Source organism: Pinus tabuliformis, chromosome 7 (assembly GCF_031772625.1).
Source record: "Pinus tabuliformis cultivar Carrire ecotype Pingquan chromosome 7, CPIR1, whole genome shotgun sequence".
NCBI lineage: Eukaryota > Viridiplantae > Streptophyta > Pinopsida > Pinales > Pinaceae > Pinus > Pinus tabuliformis.
Window position 1 is genome coordinate 705284421 of NC_142293.1, and position 23793 is coordinate 705308213.

General features: G+C 32.8%; 1 pseudogene; it reads left to right on the forward strand.

Annotated features, from left to right (window-relative positions):
* Positions 1 to 10273, forward strand: part of LOC149249462 (putative pectin methyltransferase QUA3) — a 34039-nt pseudogene extending 23766 nt beyond the window's left edge.
* Positions 10274 to 23793: the final 13520 nt, after the last annotated feature.

Consider the following 23793-nt stretch of genomic DNA (forward strand, 5'->3'; position numbering starts at 1 on the left):
TTTTAGCCCCCTTTACTTGATCGAATAGATTGTTAGTACCGGGTAAGGGGTATTTATTTTTTAACACTAACTTATTTAATTATCTCTAGTCAATACATAATCAAAAGGTACCATGCTTCCTCCTGATTGAGAGTACTATAGCTCCCCAAAGCAACATGCTTGGAAGAATGTATTTCTTGTCTCGTAATTCTTGCAATTATATTTTGAGTTGAGTTAGTTCTGGGACACTCATGTGATAAGGTTCTCTAGATATGGGAGAAACTCCTTGGAAAGGCTCAATGGTAAAATCTATGTCTCTTTTAGGAGCTAGTCCCATAATGGCCTTCTGAAAAACATCAACAAAGTCTTGCACAATGGGCAGATCCCCTCAGGTGAAGTTGTTTCTTAAGAATTTGTCTACCCCACTTGTAATGAATAAATTTGGTACCCCTTCCTAATACATTTCTCCAGCTTTGAAGTTGTAATTGTTCTTAATTTTAGAGGTAATTTCACTCCTTACGCCTCCTGTCTTATGCCTTCGTTATTCAAATAACTACTTGTTTTATACCTCAAATTTATAAGAGACCAATGATTCAGTCCATGCTAATTAAAATATCATATGATCCTAGGGGTAAAAAATTTAGATTTGAAATTATTGGCTGGTATGCTAGTATTATTGGATAACTATCTACTTTCACTATCACCCTTATTTTAGCTCATGTGGCTAGTTGTACCAACCATGGGTTTCTAAATTTGACTAATTACAAACAAAAAATTTCCACTATATTAGGGCTTATGTAGCTTGGACTAGCCCCTCGATCAATTGAAATAGACACAACATGGTTAAATATTTTATCTTCGAATTGTATCGTAGTTGGTTGATATTCTGCTTGATGGTCTTCCAATGCAACATTTATTCTGAGCAAACTACTTACTACGAACCCTACTATAGATGCTTCTTGAATATGGGCTACCTATTTTGTTCTTTTTCTATAAGGACAATTTTTAACAAAATGTGGTCCCCCACATCCCAGCAATTGGGGTCTCACTGTTTTTTTGAGTTAAAATTTATTAGGTTTTTCAGTGGACTTCAACTCATTTCACAACTTGGATTTTGGCTGGGTTCTTCCTCAATTTTTGTTCTACTGATTTTTATAAGAACCCTTAAAAGTTGAGGCTTTTAACCCTTTAACATTTTATGGATGATTTTACCCTTTCTTCTCCATCGACTTTTTTGTTGTTGTCTCCTTTCTATATCATTAGCTGATAGCATATCTGAGCCTTTCTAATAACCTCGTCCATGGTTTTGGGGTTATCATATTCCAACCATTCATTCCTCTATGTAAGTAAGATATTGATAAACCACTGGACTTTCGCCTTTTCTTCACATATATAAGGCACGTGTCTCAGTAGCGAGGTGAATCTCATTATAACATGCACATAGTAAGTTTTCTGAGTTTAAGATCATCATAAAATCTTTCAGTTGGATATTTATGTTTAAAATGTCTATGGAAATCTTCCCAGGGTACTTCTTGTTCATCAATTTTGCATATTGTTTTCACGTCTTCCCACCATAGAGTGGTTTTTCCTTATACTTTATAAATAGCAAACTAAGCCTTCAAGTTGTGGTCATATTCATAAATCTGTAAATAATTTTTTCATATTAATGGTTTAGGCTTCAACGATTTCCTTTTGCTTACCATCAAACGTCGAGGGTTTAATCTTCTCCGTGTAACATATCCCTATAAACAACTTAACGTACAACTTGTAAAATTTAGTCATCACATGGGGAAGTCCATGGTTAGGGAAAAAAGAAACATTATATAATTTCTAAATTTTTCCCAGTGAAACATATATATTATACTCATTACATATACATTATACTCATTACGTTCATTACAGTAACCAAGGAACGATTCTTTTGAATCAATTAACTGAGTAGACTGGGTTCTCATATTTAATTTAATCATAAATTGGCTTACGTTTGGACGCATGTGTCAGCACGATGTACTCAAAATATCTTGTAAATGTTGTCATTTGAATGCTCTAGAATCAGCATTTGGACAATCCACTAGTGACTTCTAGTCCTGAAGTCTGTCAGTAGATCAACGAATCACAAGATCTGTGGCAATAGTCAATACAGATTGATAGAAGAGGTTGGAGGGTAACGACTCACGCCTCCCCTCGCTGGGAGGCTCATCTTCATGCCTCCTCAAATGGTTCTTTCTCGACGTCTACATTGAGGGTTGCATACACTGGAGGTTTACAGGCTGAACTACTGGACACTTGCGCCGAGGGTTTCACGCCATGGACTTCTATAGACTGGAATTTTGTTGGCCTCTCTCCCTAGCCGAAGAAAGTTACATCAAATTGGTTGTTCTAAGTGTTCTTCTCTTTTTTAAGAGAAGACGACCTGTCACTCCCGGTTTCTACTATTACAGGTTCAATGGAGCCTTGATTTTAAGGGAACATGGGTTACTCAGATGCTAGAACCCTTACACCGGTAATTAATCTTCCTTTCGACATTTTAAAATGAAACCCTCACCTACTCTCTATTCTAATTAAGTTACATGTTGTAAAATGTTGCTCTCAATTTTACAATATCTAGTGAAGGTTTCTCTTAGAGAGAGCTACATGTGCTAGGTTTGTTCCTTCTACCTTCCCTTAATTAAATTTTGATATTGTGGCTTCGAAGTATAGGATTATTGATTCTAACTCACAGTTGAACGTGTTCTAATCAATTATGCTTACATGTAAGTTTTCTCAATTTTCGGTACTCGTTATCCTTACCTGGCTTCTTACCCCATAAACCAACAGTCACCTCTCGTGCTCGTTCAACGTGTTGTTTCATATCTTTTGAGGTTTCTAGATAAGGAGGAGAGGACGTTAATGCTTAACCATTTTATTTAGCGTAACCCGAACAGGGTTAGGGATAGTAGGGATAGTAATCGTTGTTTTGTGTATTTCGAAATTTTAACAATATTTAAGAGGAAGAGTAGTTACCGTTAGGACCTTGTTATGGACTCTGTATATATTCTCCAAGGGCCAATTTCCCATGGCGTTAGCCTCTAAACATATAAAGTGCATATTTAAATGAGCCATGAAATTATGTTATTTTGCTTTGTTCGATTAAAAGAGGTTAGTTGTCGCGGGTAACTAGTATTTATATATATTTTTTTAGAAATTATATTAGTTATTTAGACTGTAGTTTAATGGTTAAGAGCATGTGTTTCTTTGTAAAAGGTTATAGGTTCAAAACTAGAGTGGGTAAAGTATATATGCCAAGTGAGTCATTTATCTCACAAAAGAAAGGTCTCATACACCAATTTTTCGCTTGGCTGTAACTTTAAAAATAGATATTATTTTTATTTTTTAGCTGGGATTTAACCCAACTCTCGTAAATGTATAATGTATCTCTATGGAATATTATATTTGGTATGATATTATCAACACTTTTTTTAAGCTGGCATTTCAGCAACTCTTGTGGATGTATAATGTATCTATATGGGATATTATATATTTTGTAGGATATTATCAACACTTGCACGCTTGTTTCTTTATAAATGATTCATCTTCCTTGAAATGTAATCTCAGATCAACATGCATGATATTTGGTTGATTTTTGTGGATGTATAATGTATCTATATGGGATATTATATATTTTTGTAGGATATTATCAACACTTGCAAGCTTGTTTCTTTATAAATGATTCATCTTCCTTGAAATGTAATCTCAAATCAACATGCATGATATTTGGTTGATTTTAATATGTTTCTTTATTGCCATTGTTTATTTGGTTGATTTTAATTTTGTGCATCCAAACTTTATACAAATTCTAATAGCCAACCAACTCTAGAGTCTATTACTGTTGAAATTCTCTTTTGACTTTTTTTTTTTCTTTTTTTCTTTTTCTCTCTCCTCCTGCCTGAGGTTTTCAATACCTTCTTTAAGTTATTCATTTATAATGAAAAAGCTTAACTGAATAACTACCTCACACATAACTATTCAATTACCTGGATAACTACCTCACACATAACTATTCAATTACCTGGGTATGAGCTTTCTCTAACATTGCTTCCCCATCATGATTCCCAATCATGATTCGTGTGCAAAAATCATGCTAATAACATAAAATCAAAATATATAAATATATGTTTACTTATAATCTAACCTTCTCGTCCCACAATTAAAACAATATTCTTTCATTGCAGTAGAATAGTATTTACGAGGTTACGAGGATATTACAGGAATGAAAATTTATTTTGATACATAATATATGGATGTTACATTGTTTTCTTTTTGGATATTCGACAAGTGTAATTTGTATACAATTATAAAAATTATAAAATTTATTTCAGTATAAAATTATAAAAATTAAAAGGAAAAAAATGATTCCCAATCATGCTGTTACTTTAAAAAGAAACTTAAAAAATATATATATTTGTTAAGAAGTTAAAATTAAAAAAATATATTCCAAAGGTAAAATTGAAATTGAAAAAGTATATTCCAGAAGAAAAAAACTAAAGACCATAAAATTATTATTTATTTTTATTCTTTCCCTATAAAATTTAGATAATTTTTTAAAATTTATTTCAATAAATTATAAATATACTATTCATAATAATAATACTTCATTTTAAATAATTAATTTTAAAATTTAATTAATCATAAAAAATCATACAATATACATATTTTAAGTAAATCATAAAAAAAAAAAAAATTAACCAGTTAAAAAAAATCAAAAGAAAAAAATCTTTACAACATGGCTACATGAAAATGATCTACGTTTAATGTTTATAATTGAAATGGAATTTTAAAATTTTTGTTATCTATTATTTATTTGATTAATATAATTTTATTTAAAATCATTATACTTACTATTTATATTATTGAGATATATTAAAAAAATTATGTATACTTTTATCAAAATACTTAAAATATTTAATGGAAAGGCAATAGAATATATAAATAAGAAATATGTTATATGTGGGCTTTTATCTAATAATTGTAATTCTCATTTATAATCGGTGGAATTTAAACATTTTATATTTTAATATTTTTAATTAATTTATTATTTATATATAATTTTAATTTAAAAACATAATTTTTTTTTTTTTTATTTTTTTTTTTAATTTAGAAACTATTTGTATATCAATTTAAGTTTCCAAACTTTTTAAAATATTTTTAAGTTAAAAAAAAATATATTACATCTCTATACACTTAACCCGTCCAATTTAAATTTTTACTATGTAATAAATTTTATTCAAAAAATATATATAAAGAGAAATAAATTGTACTTGTACAAATTATGGAAGCAATATATCCAAGAAATAATATTTGTTGAAATATACCTGAGAAATTGTATCTAATTTTGATCAACAGAGATGGGATGATATATAAAAAAATGGGCTACTATTATTTTTATCGCAGATTTTGGAATATTGCTAAGTCTTATAAAACAATTGACTTTATAGCGAGTTTACAATTAAATTCACTTAGGAAAATATTATAACACTCAAATGAATTTTAAAAACATCTCCGTTTATTTAGTTGATGATGATTGTAAATTGTAATCGTTGATTAGATTGAATGGGGCAGAATCCCCATTTACGATAAGTTACTGGTGTCTCTCGTGAAGATATTGAGATGACTGTAATTGAGGAATAAAATGAATGGGACAGAATTTCCTTTTAGGATAAGCTATTAGTCTCTGCGGTGAAGAAATTTTAAAATAAAATAAATAAGCCGGCCGACGAAAGTAAAGAAGGTCCAATTATCTGAATAGAAGAATAATGTTTACTCGTCAATTGCCCATTCAGGGGTGAAAATTTATAAATGTAATTGTTTTCTAAATTTAATGATTATGACTTCACTTTCCATCCAACGGATTGCCCAGCGAAGGGTCCGTTGCTGAGAAAGGAAAACCATTTCAATTAGATATCATTCACACTACCTCCTGTCTTTTTCCATTACCTACCATTTTTTATAATTTACCTGCCATTTTATATGATTATGTATATTTGGATAACAGATTCGGAATATAGCGAAAGACTTGGTGAATGAAGCGAAGCCACATTTCCACCAGTCATGCACTATGGGAACGACGCCGCAATTTCTATAGTAAGAATATGCATTAGTCATGCGTCATGATGGTTGAAAGCTTTCAAATAGTAAGTCGAGTATTAGTCATAATTACCGAAGCGGAATGACAGAGATAGATATCGATTATTCACGATTCATCGGATACAAACCTCAGTTTCTACACACAATTTCCACTAGTCATGCGCGATCATTCTCATAAGCTTTCAGATATAAAGTGATGCATCGGACATAATTATTATCAGTCTGCCTTTACAATAGGTTTCAAGTTTGGAGGACACTGGCACATTCATATAATATATTATTGTGAAAGTATTTATATCTATGTAACTTGTGAAGGTAGGGAAGGAGGGTTTTAACGGTGTATATGGCTATCTGTGAAATATGTAAATTATTTTAAAATTAATTAATGTGGTCAGAATTATATTAAGAATAAACGAGGTATGTATTTACGCTGTAAGGTATTTCTGTTTGAAATCAACTTTCCTCTTGGGTTATGTGTACATTTTTGAGCCTTTGATAATCTTACCCATCCAATTGATTAGACCGGTATACGATGCGACCCAACGGATCGACGCTTGCCCTCGCTCGACGCTACGCTACTTCCAGGTGCTTCTCCATGTGGAGACCTTGCACCTGCCCTCGCTCTGGATTTGGTTTCAGGCTAGATTTTCTTGGCGGTCTTCGTATTTTTCCTCTACGTATTTACTCCACTGGGAGATTCGTTAGCTGCATCGGGGAGACAAGCATTGGTGCTGAGCGGGAGAAGGGATAGAGATGGAGATCCCCAGCACAAAGAATGCTTTCTTAGAGTGGTTGAATCAGGGGAGGCAGCAGTGGAGGCCTGCCCCTTGGAATCCGTTGATTACTGTCCTTGCGAAGATCCACGATGAAGTAGCCATTTCACTAGAGAAAGTAATGTTTACAGAGAGAGGCACTGCCCTCCTCAAGATCAAAATCTCCTCTGGCTCATTCCACCACCTCTCGACTACAAAATTCCTTTACCATGGCCTGAAAGTCTCCACAAGGTCTGTCTCACTTTTCTAATGGCAAACATCTGTTTTCTTTAATGTTGGTTTCCAGTTGAATTTTAAAGTTGTGAGAAAGAGCATTATGATTTTAGGAATTACATTTTAGAAATTGCAAAATGCTGGATGCCAGATTGGTAATTTGAAATAGCTTGTTCTTGGTTCTAGATTCTATAGACATTCAGTGGCATTTGGGTTCCATAATTAGATATAACTACTTTTTTGGGTAGGCAGGGGAAAGACTGTTAATCTATTGATAAATCTCTATGTTCTTATTGAACGAAAGACAACCAATTTTCTTTTTGTAATATTACTATTAGTTTCGAATTGGCTCAAGGAATCTCCCAATGTCATTTTGCTGTCTGCCAAAAATCATGGATCAAAGACTTGACTCAATCTTGGGTACTGCAGAATAGCTTAATTTAAAATATGTTATTAAATATTGTTGTTTGATTAAACCTGCATGGTAGATATAGCATAGCAATATGCCCCATAACAAGATTGCAGATCGGAAAGGGCATCAGGGCTGGATGAAGGCAGAAGGACCTTACTTCATATTTCCAGGTGCTGGCACCATGTTTCTTGATGGAGTAATACAATAAATTCAGAAGCTGAAACAATATTTACCTATAAGTGGTGGAACCATCAGGACATCTTTGGATGTTGGCTGTGGGGTTTGAACTTTCTCCCTTTCTCTTCTCCTTAATGTATTGTTTTTGAAGCACCTTTGCAATCTAATTTGTAAATGTACTAGTAGAGCCACGACCCATTACGGGAATATCACAATTGATTGATTGTTTAATTAATATTGAATATTGACTCCCTAAATGCAAGTTTCCAGCATTGGAGGATACCTGCTTAAGGAAGATATATTAACCATGTCTTTTGCTCCCCGGGATTCACACAAGTCACAGATACAGTTTGCATTGGAAAGGGGCATACCTGCGTTTCTAGCAATGCTTGGAACCCATAGACTACCCTTCCCTGCTCATGTATTTGACCTGATTCATTGTTCCCGATGTTTGGTACCCTTCACTGCTTATAATAATCTTTCTCCATCTCTAACCTAGTGAGAAGATATTATTGTTGAGTGATATTTCGTTTTGAATTTACACCATTGATGATATCTAATTTTTCACCTCAAAGAAAACAAAAAGTTAAAAGCACTGTACTTGCACACTATGGTGCAAAAATTACAAAAGGCGTATTTACTGAAGGAATACTCTGTCAAACAAATGGATCTTACATGATCGAGATGGACCGTTTGTTGTGATCAGGAGGCTACTTTGTCATCTCTGGACCTCCTGTGCAGTGGCCTAAACAAGAGAAAGAATGGGCTGACCTGCAGAATTTACGGCACGCATTATGTTACGAGTTGGTTATTATTGATGGCAACACTGTAATTTGGAAGAAACCTTCCAACAACTCGTGCTTCGCATTGAAGAGTGTAACTAGAACTAATTTATGTGACGAAAATGATGATCCCAACTTGACATGGTAATTTATTCCATCTAGAGGTTGAAATTGTGTTTTTTGATGTAAAAATTTATATCACCAACTTGGAGCTTTGATCTCCTGGCTAAAATTCTCTTTCAATCCGCTTACAGGTATGTACCATTGAAAGAGTGTATTAGCCAGTTTCCACCATTGAAAGAGAAAGAGAACAGTTTAATCGAGCTTCCAAAGTGGCCAAGCTGGTTGAACGAACCTCCTCAGCATGCTATAGACAGAAAGAATTTTCTAGATATATTTAAAGCTGATACACAGAGATGGCAAAGGATAGTGACATACTATAAGAATGTGCTGAATCTGAAGTTAGGATCTTCAAGTGTACGCAATGTTATGGATATGAATGCAGGTTTTGGTGGCTTTGCTGCAGCACTTATTGCAGATCCTGTCTGGATCATGAACGTTGTTCCTACTTATACAACAAATACTCTTGCTGTGATTTATGACAGAGGCCTTATTGGAGTTTATCATGACTGGTAAGTTTATATTCCTTGAGATTTTTGTTAAGTGTTTGAACTATATTTCTATGATCTGCAGAATTCACGTACTTAAAATTCCTACAACACTGCATCTTTGATTTCTGATTTTCCAATTTCCTTCCTTGGATGTTGAGTTCAATTTCAAATCAAGGTTCTAGTTAAGTTTGGTTGGCTCTTGGAACAACATCTCAAATACCATAAGATGGGAATATTTGCTGCCCATGGATTTCCTTGGTTTGTTTCATCTTTTGATGGGAGAGTGTAAGCAAGAACATGTCTATACAATTTGAATAGTATGTACTTTCATTATGGTGAATTTTCTCTCGTTATCAAGGTGCTCCGGGAACTAGGGCATCTTCAGATTTACATGATATTTAACTATTTTCTAGAGAGATCAAGGGACTCTGGGCACAAGTATAATAGGATGGTGATTATGGCAATATCATTGAATATTCTATGACTAGAAATGTGATTTGGCAGGTGTGAGGCCTTCCCTTCTTACCCTCAAACATATGATTTTATTCATGCAATTGGCATTGGATCTCTAATATGAGATCTGAGTAGAGGTGGAAACATGTGCCTTTCTGATCCTCCATTTCTCTTTTGGGTTTTCTTTAGATTCTTGAACCTATCACTTTATATTGTTTATATTCATGAACCTTGGTCTAAAGAATGATATCTCTCCTCCTCTGTGATAGGCATTCTTCAATCATCATTTTTAGTTCCATGTTAAAGTTCATGTGTTACTTACTCATTGGTTTTGGATTTTATGCTTACAGATGTAGTCTTGTTGATTTGATGATTGAAATGCATATAATTCTCCTGCCTGAAGGAATTGTTGTTGTCCGGGATACTCCTAAGGTCATTGATAGGGTTGCAAAGATTGTAGGTGCAATACGCTGGAGTACAGAAGTTTATGACACTGAGCCAGAGTCCATGTACTCTTCAAGCCATCAAACTATGGTTCTTTATTTGATTGTAATGCAAAGATTCCATAAAATTTTGAACTGTGAAGCATGGAAAACAATGTGCACATTGCCAAATTTAATTTGTTGATTTTCTTTGGAGCTTATGAGTTAGAACTTTGAAGGGAAAAAAAAGTGAATTACGAATAGTATTTTAGTGACTACTGACATTGGGATGTACAGTCATAATGAAGTCCACAAGGCAATCTGTTGAAGACAAACGTCCTGGAGATTTTTTTCCTATAGACGTGAGCGCTTCTTATCCAATCTTGCACTAATTTTGAGCTTCACCTCCATAGTGGCTAGGAACTGAATTGTTTCTTTTGTAGATTTCTTATATTTGTCATGCCATTTCCCCTGATATACAGGTGAAGCTTTGCAATGGAAAGTTGGTGACTGTAACAACATCCACCAAAGGTTTTTATAGTGTTGGAAAGCAGCTTGTTCAAAGTCATGCACTTGTCAACTTGCTGCAGTAGTTGGGTAGGGCTTTTACAAATTTCTATAGACGTGAGCACTTTTATCCAATCTTGCACTAATTTTGAGCTTCACCTCCATAATGGCTAGGAACTAAATTGTTTCTTCTGTAGATTTCTTATATTTCTCATGCCATTTCCCCTGAGGTGAAGCTTTGCAATGGAAATTTGGTGATTGTAACAACATCCACCAAAGGTTTTTATAGTGTTGGAAAACAGCTTGTTCAAAGTCATGCACTTGTTAACTTGCTACAGAAGTTGAGCAGGTCTTTTGCAAATGTGAGTATCTTTAAGGACCAAACTATACTTCTATTGCACCTTATATTATTTAATTGCTTACAAGATGCCTTCTCTCGTGTTTAAGAAATTGACATCAGTGTTTAACGTTTGGGCATCGGTCTTCTCTTTGTGGGATCGATCTTCTGAATGTTTTAATTTCCATCTAGCTATTAAGGATTTAAGAAATTATAATGATTTTAGATTTTGAAATAGTTTTTTGTGTTGATAAAAATTGAGGCTTGGGCATATTTGTTGTAGACACTTTCTTCATGGGCTACATCAAGTGTTGAAGTGGTTGCTTCAACTAGACCAGGCATTCGCTTTTTTCAACTTTATGTAAGTTTATCATTTCCACCCATATGATTGTCTTCCCATGTTTTCTAAGATGTAATTGAGTTCATATCCATCCAATTGTATTATAGGCTCCTAAACCAATGGTAAGATCAATTATATTACGTTGGGTTTACAAAATGTGGATGTATGAGTGGTGTTAAAATTTAGATGTCATTGTTGGTAGGTTTACAAGAATAAGAATGTTGTTGCACAACTTGTTAGAAGAGCGGAGAGGGTTGGTTTTAAGGCAATTGCACTGACTGTGGACACACCTCGACTTGGGTGGGGGGAGTCTGACATTAGAAATAGGTAGTGAAAATTCATTCTATTTTTAGATTTGCTGACAGGACTAGGTAGACACGTGGGATAAATCTTATATTCAGAGTATAGTCGTCTTTAACATTATGAGTTTGTACCCATGTTTTAACAATTTCTCAGCTCTCAATAAAAATTAGAACACTGTGGAATTCTTTTAGGATCAGAAGCGACGCTAGGGTTAGAAAAACCATTTAGCACCTATAATGTATCAAACTTAAAATAAGATAGAAGTCTCCATTTTATTTGGGATTCCTCTTTGTTCATCCCTTGTCTGACATTGAGGTATCTAATGTTCTGAAAAGTCTCCTTGTGATATCCACTAACAGAAGGCACGGGTCTAAAAATTGTTTAGTTTGAGTTTGTGAGCAGGATGTGAAATGGTTCAATTTGTTTCTGCATGGTTGTTTTTTATTTCTTTTACAAAGATAGCCCTTCAATTGCTTGCATATTATGAGTTTCTTGTGGATTCCACAATCTCCCCTGTTTAGCTGCTGTACCTTCAGCTAATACATAGTCATTTGAAAAAGATGTACCTTCAACTCTCGTATCTATTTTTTCACCAACTTTATGACTGCAATCACAGGAAAAATTGATCAACATAAAACATCTCCCCACGACTCTGAAAATGTGTGGAGTTATTATAGCCAATTCACACTTCTGATTGTTAGTTAAATTAAGGTGAATGAGGCTAAAGAATTCCTGCCCTTTGAACCAGAAGTTGTTAAGTTTTGTTATGGATAATTTTTAGTAACATCCATGACACACATATGCCATTATTTTTTAACTTAATCTCCACTATGTTTAACTTACTATTGGAGGAAATCCTGAATGGAAAGAGAAGGAGGTACTGATGAGACTTGGTCACTAATTCCCAGTGTACTTAAACCAAATATGTATAGAAATGGATTTTATATTTTGTATCTCGCCCACCTCATTGTGAATATATCATGTACGACTTGGTCAACAATGATCACTCACCTAACTCTATAATTTTTATTTCATAACCCTGAGAATCTTGGCCAAAGATGATCACTCTCCACCAATTTTTTGCTTTCGTAAATACCTAATACAATATAGAGTGTACATCATGCATAGTTACAACGATATTCTTTTATAGCTCGCATTCTTTTTTTCACATTTGTAAGTATTTCGCATTGTTGTTGACTGTACTAATATCAGTTAGTATCAAAACCTCAGATTAACTACTTTGGGAGTTCTGCAATTCCAGCTTCCTTGGTGTCCCTTCTATTCAGAATTATCCTCAAAATCTCACCTCCAAGCTACTCTAGGAATCCATAGCACATGAATTGTTCTCTTCTCCTATTAGCATGCCAATAGACATGCATGTAGCACCTTCCCACTCCAGCTTCTTTATCCATTTTTCCACGGTTTTCCATACATTTTCTACAATCACAGTACTCTTCACAACCTTGAATACGACATGTTTAATTGCCATGCTACAGTGGGTTCCTATTGTGTCTATCATGGATTCTTGGCACAAATCTTATCGTAGATCAAAACTGAAGTACTGCAATTTTGGCATTCAACTTGCAATATCAAGCACACTCGCAATTTTTTCATGAATGTCTCCTCGACACAAATCCTCCTACAGTGCCACACTTCAAAACTCTAGATCAATGTACCTGGTGTTTCAGTTTTGCATCATGACTTTTAAACTTACCATTTCTCTCTTGGGGTCTATGATTGTCCAATTTTGTGCCTGAAAAAAATACCTTGCCATCTATGTCTCCCACTCTGCATGTTGTTTGTTGATTAATTTCTGAGTTAGGATTGTCCAATATCTTCAGATATTGTAATGGAAGCTAGCAAAAGCTATTCACAACAAACATATCAACTTTTCCAAGGAGTGTCACATGATTTTCTTTTCTAGTTGGTAAGTATTGTCCAATTATGGTAAGAGACCCTATTTTTTGTCTTTGCTAGTGGGCTTCAGTACAACAACTTTGAGGAAAAAATAACCTAATAGTCACTCTATGCTTGGAAGGTTTCAGAGATGAAGGCAGATTACTTCCCCCCAAAGGAAGATGTCATTTTAATGAATGAAGCACCCACATATTTTTATGTGTTAGTGTCTGGTGTTGTGGTAGGTATCTTTCTGAATGTTACAGAGTCCAAAATTTCAGAACTTTTAGGTGGTTCACTTTATTTCTTTTGTCAAATGTGTCTTCAAATAGAGAACTACAACAAAGAGTTGTAAATGTTGATGTGGCGCTAGAATAACATTGAAATTTTGTTTCATTTTGCAGGACATACTAGCAGACAAAGACAAGGGTAAAACAGAGTAGGCAAGCTAATTTTTTTTAAAGGAAAGTGATTATTCATGCTCTTAGTATCTTCTTGTTAGGAGATTCATTACATAATAAGCATGAATATTAGAATGTTTGCATTTCATTTACAAATAAATTTGGAACAACCATTTGTTTCACTATATGTTTTAGTCACATTGGAAAATTTGAAGTACAGAAATGACATGTCTCATTCCAAATGACTTGTTTGTTTTACCCCAGGCATTAGTAGCACATACATTACTTTGAAATCACAAAACTAAGTCAGTTGGTTTCTTTACTGTAAACTTGTCTCCTGCTACATTCCAGAGGACAGGTTGGATGGAGAAAGGAATAGCAATCAGTCTATCAAAAGAAATTCAAACTATTTTTTAGATTAGGGAGTTTGTGCAGCTAGCCTCAGGTGTGAAGACAGATTGGATGGTGCCTCAAATTTATTATGGTGAAAGGTGAGGGTTACATTTGTACTAGAAGAGAATAATCTCAAGGATATTGTGACTCTGGTTATAGATCTATAGCAGTTGACAACTCATGACGAAAGGGAAGTGAAGGCTAAGTGGATGATTATGGATGATGCTATATTGGATCATTGGATCCATTGTATATCCAAGAAAAAGATGGTGAATGAGATGTTTGATGGCTTAGTTTTTCTACCCCAAATGGTTTATCCCTGGGAGATTAGGATTTTTTGATAGAACGCCAGGGATTAATTGAACTAGTTGTTGGAGATGTTGCTGGGCACTTGGCTAATTTCATGCCCACAGGTGTATTATTCAGTTCCTCCTGGGTAAGGCTCACTAGGGACACTATCCACCAAAGTGGACAAGCATCCAATAGGTTTCCCTGCAAAGTATTCCTTGGAAAAAGAATCCCCGAGGGGTTAGTTCATGCGTATATTTTTATATTTGGTAACACATAAGTTTAGGTTTAAGGGTAGATGGCACAAATTCTATACCCAAATTCGCAAGGGGCTTTGATTGTGAATGCATCTGATATGGATTGATGATTCTCAGGAAAGAAACTCTGAAAACCATGTCAGCTAGGGAAGTCGTGTAATTGCAAACAATATAAAGTGCAGAAAATATGGTAGCTTATTTGTATGATTAAAGAAGAGTCTTGGTTCTTTTCCCCCTGTATTATGTTATTGACAAGTTTGCAACCAGTTCATACAACCATGTCAACTAAGGAAGTCGTGCAATTGCAAGCAGTATAAAGTGCAGTAAATATGGTAGCTTATTTGCATGATTAAAGAAGATTCTTGGATCTTGCCCCCTTGTACTATATTTTTGACAAGTTTGCAACATGTTCATATTGAAGTTCGCATTTGCTGAACTACATTCTGTTAAGGATATGCTTCAAATACTATCGGATCTAAGTTATGCATTGTGTTCAAAATTTGCATCTACTGGATAGCTTGCTCCCAAGGATGGGTATTTGCTTGCTCCCATCAAATACCTTTGGATTTGAGGTAGATAAAGTGCTTATTTCTTATGATTCTAATGAGTTGTGGCACCTGTGGCAGTGTTCTTAGTAACTTGGAGGGAGGAAGGGGTTATGGTCATATCTTCCATGTTCTGTTGGACTTCAAAGGACCGAATAGTTTTGAGCTTGGACTTCAAAGGAATGGGTAGTTTTGAGTGGACAACTATTATTTGTTCTTAATTCAGACATGTTACTATCTTTTCTTGATTCTGCTAAGCAATCTAGTTTGAAAGAAGATTTTGATTTGGAGAAGACACAACAATATAGTTTGAAAGAGGGTTTTCTTTTGAGAAATACACAGGTAGTTTTTGATCGCCTCCAGAATGAGAACAACATTGTTAATTAGGACAAAGAGGAAATGCTATTCAAATGAAATTTTAATCATTGGTATCAAATACTTTGACTCTTCCAATACTTGGGAGATTTGAGGCACGAAACTTTCCAAGAAAAAATGCTTCCAACTCAATTATTTCAGTGCCCTGTTCTCAAGACTCCAGATCAGTACTCGATTCTCAAGACCAGAGAAGAATATCCAACTCAACTATTTCTGGACATGCTGTTTTAAGCTTGTTTGTGTAAGTTAACACCAATAATTTCATTTTGCAGTTCACTATGCTGGATGCCTTTCATATCTGCTTGCTGCTAGATATCATGATCCAAGTAGGACATGGATTGGTGCTGCATTTCCATATTTTATGAAACAAAGCCTTTGGATTCTCTATATTACTGCAATCTATTTTTCCATTACGATTCTGACCATTTTTGGATATGGAGACCCGCATGCTGAAAATACGAGAGAAATGATATTTGAAATCATCTACATGTTATATAATTTGGGTTTGACTGCATACATGATAGGAAACATGACAAATTTAATTGTACATGGCACAAGCCGGACCATGAAATTTGTAAGGAATATATTTTTAATAGATTTGTGTATAGAAAAGTTATGCCTACATATTCTCTCTTTTCAATGCAAAAATGCTACGTCATATGAGGATTTGACTTTCATTTTGATTGCAGAGGGACACAATTCAGGCAACTTAAAGATTTTCTTTTAGGAATTGGCTGCCACTACAATTGCAAGATCAAATGTTGTCACGTATATGCTTGAAATCCAGGACAAAGGGATTACAGCAAGAAGAAACATTAAATGATCTGCCAAAGGCCACCATCTGCGCAAGCATTGCAAACATCTTGTTTTTTCCTATTGTTGATAAAGTGTATCCTTTCCAAGGAGTGTCACATGATTTTCTTTTCCAGCTGGTAAGTACTGCCTAATTATGGTAAGGATACCTTATTTTTTGTTCATGAACTCTCCGAATTTGGTATAAAATGTGTACTGTATTTGAAACTTCAATTTGCCATTAAATTAATGGGACATGAATTCCCACAAAGGAGTTCAGAAATGTGCAATTAAGTTGAGCTTTCATCTTGTCATTCAATTGATGGACACTGAATATTAAATATAATATAAATATATAGGAGTAGCATGTGAGTGTCAGCTTTATAAAGAAGATTCTTTTTATTATTAATAAAAATATAGATAGTTAGTTTCATTTTAAAGGGTTATAAATATGAGTTATAAATACAAGACTTAAAAGGTTGTAAATATTTAAAGTGTTGTAAATATGAGTTATTAATTGTTTTTACTCAAAACCTGATAAATAGCAATTTAGCAATTTCTTTTTAATTGAGTGACTCAAATTCATGTTTCTTTAGGTTGAAGGTAAAGCCACTAAAGTGGAAAAAATTGTGATGCCAATAATTAGAGGGATTGCCATCATGGGGTGATAAGAAATTTAATATTCCAAGTAGAGGAGGTAGTAGTAGATTCTAAATAAATTAGCAATGCAACAACATAAATGTTTGCAACAAATTTAGAGAGATCCACCTTGTTGAATAATGCACACACTACATGGATAATGGATTTCTGCACTTTATGCCTTATGGCGTTTTCTTTGCAACATCTGGTGCAAATGCTAGTTTAAATTAAGATACATGTGGAAATTGTAAATGGAAGAAATATGTATTTTAAAACTAAGATATATGTTTATATATATATATATATATATATATATATATATATATATATATATATATATATATATATATATATATATATATATATATATATATATATATATATATATATATATATATATATATATATATATATATATATGAAATTGCAAATTGAAGTTATATATTTCTATTTTTATATTAATGATGTATTTGTGTAGCTTATTCAAATTGTATATTTTTATGATTACATCAAGATATTTAAGATTATGTTGAAAAAATATAGGAAAGATGTTACTTTTCTTAACATGTAGGAAAAGATATACCTTTTGAGATATATAGTCACAACCATAATAAAAATATGTTGAACTTCTATTGCATTCATCATTATATTGTCATATTATTTCTTGATTTCACTTGGAGACTATAAGTTTTAAGGCAATGGCAACTTCCCCAGGCACAACTTGGGAACCAAGTTTTAATTTACAAGAGGTTGAGAATTGATGGGTTAGGGGATAACACCTTAGTGGTTTGAGCATTAAGGGTTAGGGTTGAATATGGAGAAATTAGGGTTCAAGGTTAGCAGTACTTAATGGTTTAGGGGTTTATAAGTGCTCAAGGGCTAACACCTTACGTGTTAATTGGTTATTGGCCAACCAAATGTCAGATGTGCTTAGGAGTTGGTATGCTATACCGAGAAACCATGAGCTCGAGTGAGAGAAATAAACAAATACAACAAATCAATGTGGTCATGAAGCTTATGCAATTTAGCAAGAGGTTTAATGTTATGTTGAAAAAAATGAGGAACAATCACTTGATATTATAAAAACATTTTCATTTCATCACATTTACATATCTACTCAAGGTAAAATACTCAAAAAATAACATCGATGAATCGAGGAAATACCAATTAAGTTCAAGCAGGAAAACATCAAGGTAAATACTACAATATTGGTCATAATTTCTCCCATAAGACAAGAGAATGAGAGGGGAAAGGACACAAAATGTATATTATCCCCAACTCCTTTCAAATATTTGATTATGACAAGTGGAGGGTGGATCTTATTTGATCTTTTTTTATCATTTTCAAATTAAAAATTTGTGTCTAAAAAGGATGTGGATTTTTAGTCTTGTATGAAAGGTATTCTAACAGTGAACGTTACTACTAAAATTAGTTGGTGGCTAGATGGGTCTAGGAATGTACAAGACGACAACAAGTCTTCCTTAGTCTTTATTGTTTGGTTTTGTTTTTGTCTATAATTATTCTTTCTATACATTTTATGCATACATTTTTTATTTTTTTCATCTTTTCTCCTAAATAGGTAGGTCTCATATTCTCTAGGTTGGCTTATCAATATCAACACAACAATGTGTTTCTTGATCTAACTTATTAGTTCCATTTTCTTTTGTATTTTCATCATATGTTTTCACTTATAAACTTTGAAATCAATAACCTGTGTAAGAAAATTAGATAGGATCCCATTTTTTCTTTAGGCAGGTCGTATATAACCCATAAAAGACTTTTTTTGTAGGAAAACCTTTTTTACTAAGGCATGGGGTAAATCTCTCCTTCTGCACAAAATGGCGTGATCTTTCTTTTTGAATACTTGATGGATTTGACAAAAATGTCAAATACTCTCTTTTTTGTACTTAGTGGTAAGTAAATGTTATAGAATAAAAAAAATGTGCATACTTCAAAGGACACGCAAAATGGAAGGTTATACCTTGCATGAGTGATAATAGGTAAGATAAATCTAGAAAAAATAACCATTAATGATTTATCAAACATTTCATTAATGTACCATTTTCCTAGAACTATTATAGCTTTGATATTACTTCAAGTTTTGCTACAATTTGCAACAAATTAAACCCTTTGCTTATCACAAAAAGAGAATTTATATAGAAAATTCTTCACTATAAATCGCTTGGGCTTAAAAACCTCACTGTCTTTTGAAACTCCAAGTGAAAGGCTTGTGCCCCATACTTTTTCCTTGAAAAATGAGAAAGAGTTTCTCTTATGAGTGAAATACAATATGGTTAGGAACATAACATCACTCATTAATTTAGGGTGGTAGTTGTGGGAGGGAATTTCGGGTGGAAGGAGTGGTAAGGGTTATCCACTTCCCCAACGAAAAAAAAAGAGTTAAATTGTTCTCAGGATCTAGGGGAAGCTACTGACAAGCAAGTCGAGTTATAATCTTTACGACATAGACTTAGATTACTAGTAGAATAAAATATGCAAAAGGTAAAATTTATTGGTGTTGACTCACTCATGGTTAACCAAAAAATCTGGAAATGTAACATTTATTAGTGTTGACTCGCTCACTATGATGATTCTAGGAGTTTTTTTTGAAGAATTTACGGCTTTACGATACTAGATTTGGTTCTCTTGTGGAATTCTAAACTATGGGAAATTTTTTAAAATATTTTGGATGATGTAGCCAAAGCTTACTAAGTCCTTCAACATTTTATAAAATATTAAATCCATAGTGGTTGCATTTTAAAAAAAGCACCACACACAAATTTCTATCCTCTACCTTAAATTAGTAGTAAATTGAAGAAAATCAAATTGAAATATAGATTTATATTTTTCGCATAATTTTAATATAGGAAACTCAGTTTATGTTGGTTGTAAAAACTTTTTTGTACTCAAATTTTAATTGGAAATCTTACATGATTGACCAAAACCATTTTTAGTTTTCACAAATTTCCTTCTAGGTTATCATTGAGTGTTCCTTGGGTTGAAGTAGGTGATAACTACTTCTTGTTTACCCCTTTTCCTTATTGTATACATGAATCAACTATAGAAAATTAATATAATGTAGGTTGAATTATAAATTTTGACACTTTTGTTTTAATAACATTTCCTAAAATATTTATTTGGCTAGTTAGCTTTGACCGTAGTTGACATCAGGAAAAAAAATCCTAACCATGTTCTACGAGTATAAGAGCGAGTACATATTCTTGTTTATTCTCTTTTTCATAATGGTCAAAAAAATAAATGTGCTTTTAACTCTCTTTGTATAAGTATTTAGTTAACTTTATAATATCAAATATTAAGTAAACACCCTAGAGACTTAATCCCTAAATCTCTTACTTGCAATTCATAACACTTAACTAATATTAAAGACAATCCATTGAATTACAAACAAACCATACATTATATGAAATTTAATTAAATAATTATAATAAATACTCAATCATTGTAATATTAATTATTTTCCAAATATTGAAACTAGACAAATTCAAACACCTTATAAAAATGCTAAAATAATTCTAATAATTATCCACTTTCAATATATTTGTTTTCTAAATATTTTATAAATTTTATTCTGATTCAAGATATGGATGAACCGTGGATATCAATGTGATTCCACTTTCATACATAAATAGCTAAAATGGAAAATGCTTTTAATTATCACACATTACTTGACTTTGATCTTAGAGACATGTATAATTTTATAAGTAATGAAATATTTTCTAAGTTTTTTTTTTTCAAATGTAATTTTATAATGAGGAAAATAAAGGTACAGGAAAAAATATTATTTTACGTAATAAAAAGCTTTATAAATTCAAACTTTTTAACAAATAAAGTATTTTTTTTTAATATATTATTTTTTTCATAAAAAATGGTTTATTATTAATTATCATCTTATCTAAATAAAATGGACACTTTTTATATTCATGCAATCATATTTCTTGATAGTTTTAACCAATTTTTTGTTTCATTATTTTTTTTAATGATATTTATGTTTTTGTATTTTGTCTCATGAAATTTTATTACAATATATTATATAATTATTTTATTCTTTCCTATAAAATTATATTCACTATGTTCATCTTTTAAATGTGCATAATATACTTTAAAAAGTTATTAATAATGCTCCCTAAGAACCCATTAACCTCTAAATCCTCTATGTTCTAATTACCCCCCTAGACATATGTTAATCCCCTAACACCTTAACCCCATTCCCCTAAGCCCTTATTTGCTAAACCGTAAATTGTTAAACAATAGCCCATTATCCTTAAGCCCATAAACTAAATAACTCCTAATTGGGCATAACCCCTTAATCGACCCTAACCATAATAATCAAATAATATTTCTCCACATCAAGATGAAAACATAGTTCAAATATCTCCCAAAAGAATATAAAACTTTAGACTATGAAGAAAATACAATTTACAATACAAAGAAACAGAATCTAAAATAAAATATACATATAAAAATTTAGAAAAACAATCTAAAATACAAAGACATATAATGAATAACTTACTACTATATCTATGCTTGCCTTTCGTGTGTCCATAGTCCTTACAATTTTTTTTGGAGGTTATTATTAGAAGTCTCCTTATATTCAAACCCTTGCATTTTTTCAAGGGCAATGACATTTTCAATCCTTTCAAGCCCTTGATGTTGATTCCATGTCTCTTGCCCTCCTTGAGGAATGTTATGTTACATTTTTCCGCACCAAATGTTATGTGACATTTTTCCTCACCAAACATTTTTCCTCATATTTCCATCCATAATAAGGTGTGATTCATTCTCTCTGCTACTCCACTTTGCTGTGGATTGTAGACATTTGTAAGTTGTATTTTGATACCATTGTTGCTAAAATAAGTGTGGAATTCATTGGAAGCTAATTCCCCTCCATTATCTGTCCTGAGAGTGTCAATTTCCTCTTTAACTACATTCACAACAATTGGTTGAAAAGTATTAAACTTTTCGAATGCTTTTGAGTTTTTCTTAAAAAAAAACCCAAGTCATTATACTAATATCATCAATGAAGAGTATAAAGTATCTGCAACCTCCTAGAGAAGTTTGTAGACGTCCAAATATGTCCCTGTGAACCAATTGCAAATTCATATTTTCACGCCATGAACTTGTTCGAAAAGTCTCTCGACTTTATTTCTTGTGAATCCAAACTTCACATTTTTCATTTTCTTTCTTAAAAGTTGAAATTGCTTTAACCCTTCCATGTTTTTGAAGTTTATAGATATTTTCAAAGTTTGAATGCCCATATCTAAGATGCTACAACCTTATTGGTGAAATATATATATTTTTTCCTCCTGCAAATTGAGGGTTCCCTCGAATGATTGTTCCTTTCATCCTTAGAAGATTTCGATCTTCAAATCCCATCATGAATGTCTTCATATTATGTTTGATGGAATTAATTTTACTAAGACATCCTCCATAAAATTCTGATGTCCTGCTTGTCGAATTTTAACTAATGACAACAAATTATTCTTGAAAGTTGGTACATACCAAACATTTCAAATTATTTTTTCTTTGATGCTAAGAAGAGAAACTTTGAATACACCTTTTCCACAAGGAGTGTGTTTCGTATGATTTGCAATAAATATTGAACTAAGATTACATTGTTGAAAATTCCAAAAGAAGTCACGTCAAAAGGTCATATGTTGTGTTTCTCTTATATCTAAGATGCAATCATCTTCATAGTTACTTTTAAGATATGTGGAGACCTTTAATGTTGTTGATTTTTAACTTTGAAGGGTAGTAAATACATATTCTAATCCATCATCTTCTTGATCATTAGCAATCTATGCCATGTGTTGGTGAAACTTTGGAATTTTTCAAGAGAAGTTCGACAATCTTCAGCATAATGACCAACTTTGTTACACCTTCTACAAATAATTTTACTGAAATCTTTGTGTCTTCCTTGAATCTTTCCTCTGTCTCTTCTTTTTCCTATGCTTTGATTTTGTCGACTTTGATTGTTGCCTCTGACTTGACTGCTTCCTTTGCCTTAAATGTTGCCTGAGCCAGAAATGTTGCCTCTACTAAATTTTTTCCCCTTTCCTTGACTTCTGCCACGACCTTATCCTCTATGTGCTCCTTTATTTTGATTCATGTGCTATCTTCCTCTACCTCCAAAACTATCAGTTGAAGATTTACTAGTGCTAGCTTCTGTGAAGAATGAATATTCCTCAATCTGTTTCTTCTTCCCAAATGTTTTGTCATGTTGAGCTAGAATTTCACTTAATTTGTCAAATTTTAACTTCTCTAGTTTTCCATTTACATGTAAAGTTTCCAAGAAATGTGTATATGAAGAAGGAAAACCAACAATCAAAAAAGTAGTCATGAAACCATCATCCACTAGTTGAAATCCAACATTTAATATTTCATGGTTAATGTTCTTAAGTCTGGAAATGCATTCAAGTACATCTCCCCTTTTTGTCATTTTTTGTTGGAGCAAATTCAATTGAAGATCAACTTTTTAAGATTCAAGTTGTGTATCAAACAAATCTTTAAATTTTCTCAAGGTAGACCATACATCAGAAGTATTTTGAAAGTGAACATACATTTCATCATTAACTGAAGATTTGATTAATGGAAATGCTTTAGCATTTTTGATCTCCCATTTAGCTAGTAAAGCTGAACCTGTAGGTTTATTTCGTTTCACATCACCATCGCATACATATCCGAGAGTTCATTGTAAACTAAAGTTCTTTATATCTACATTTTCCATGTCTTGTAATTATTTGCACCTTCAAATTTG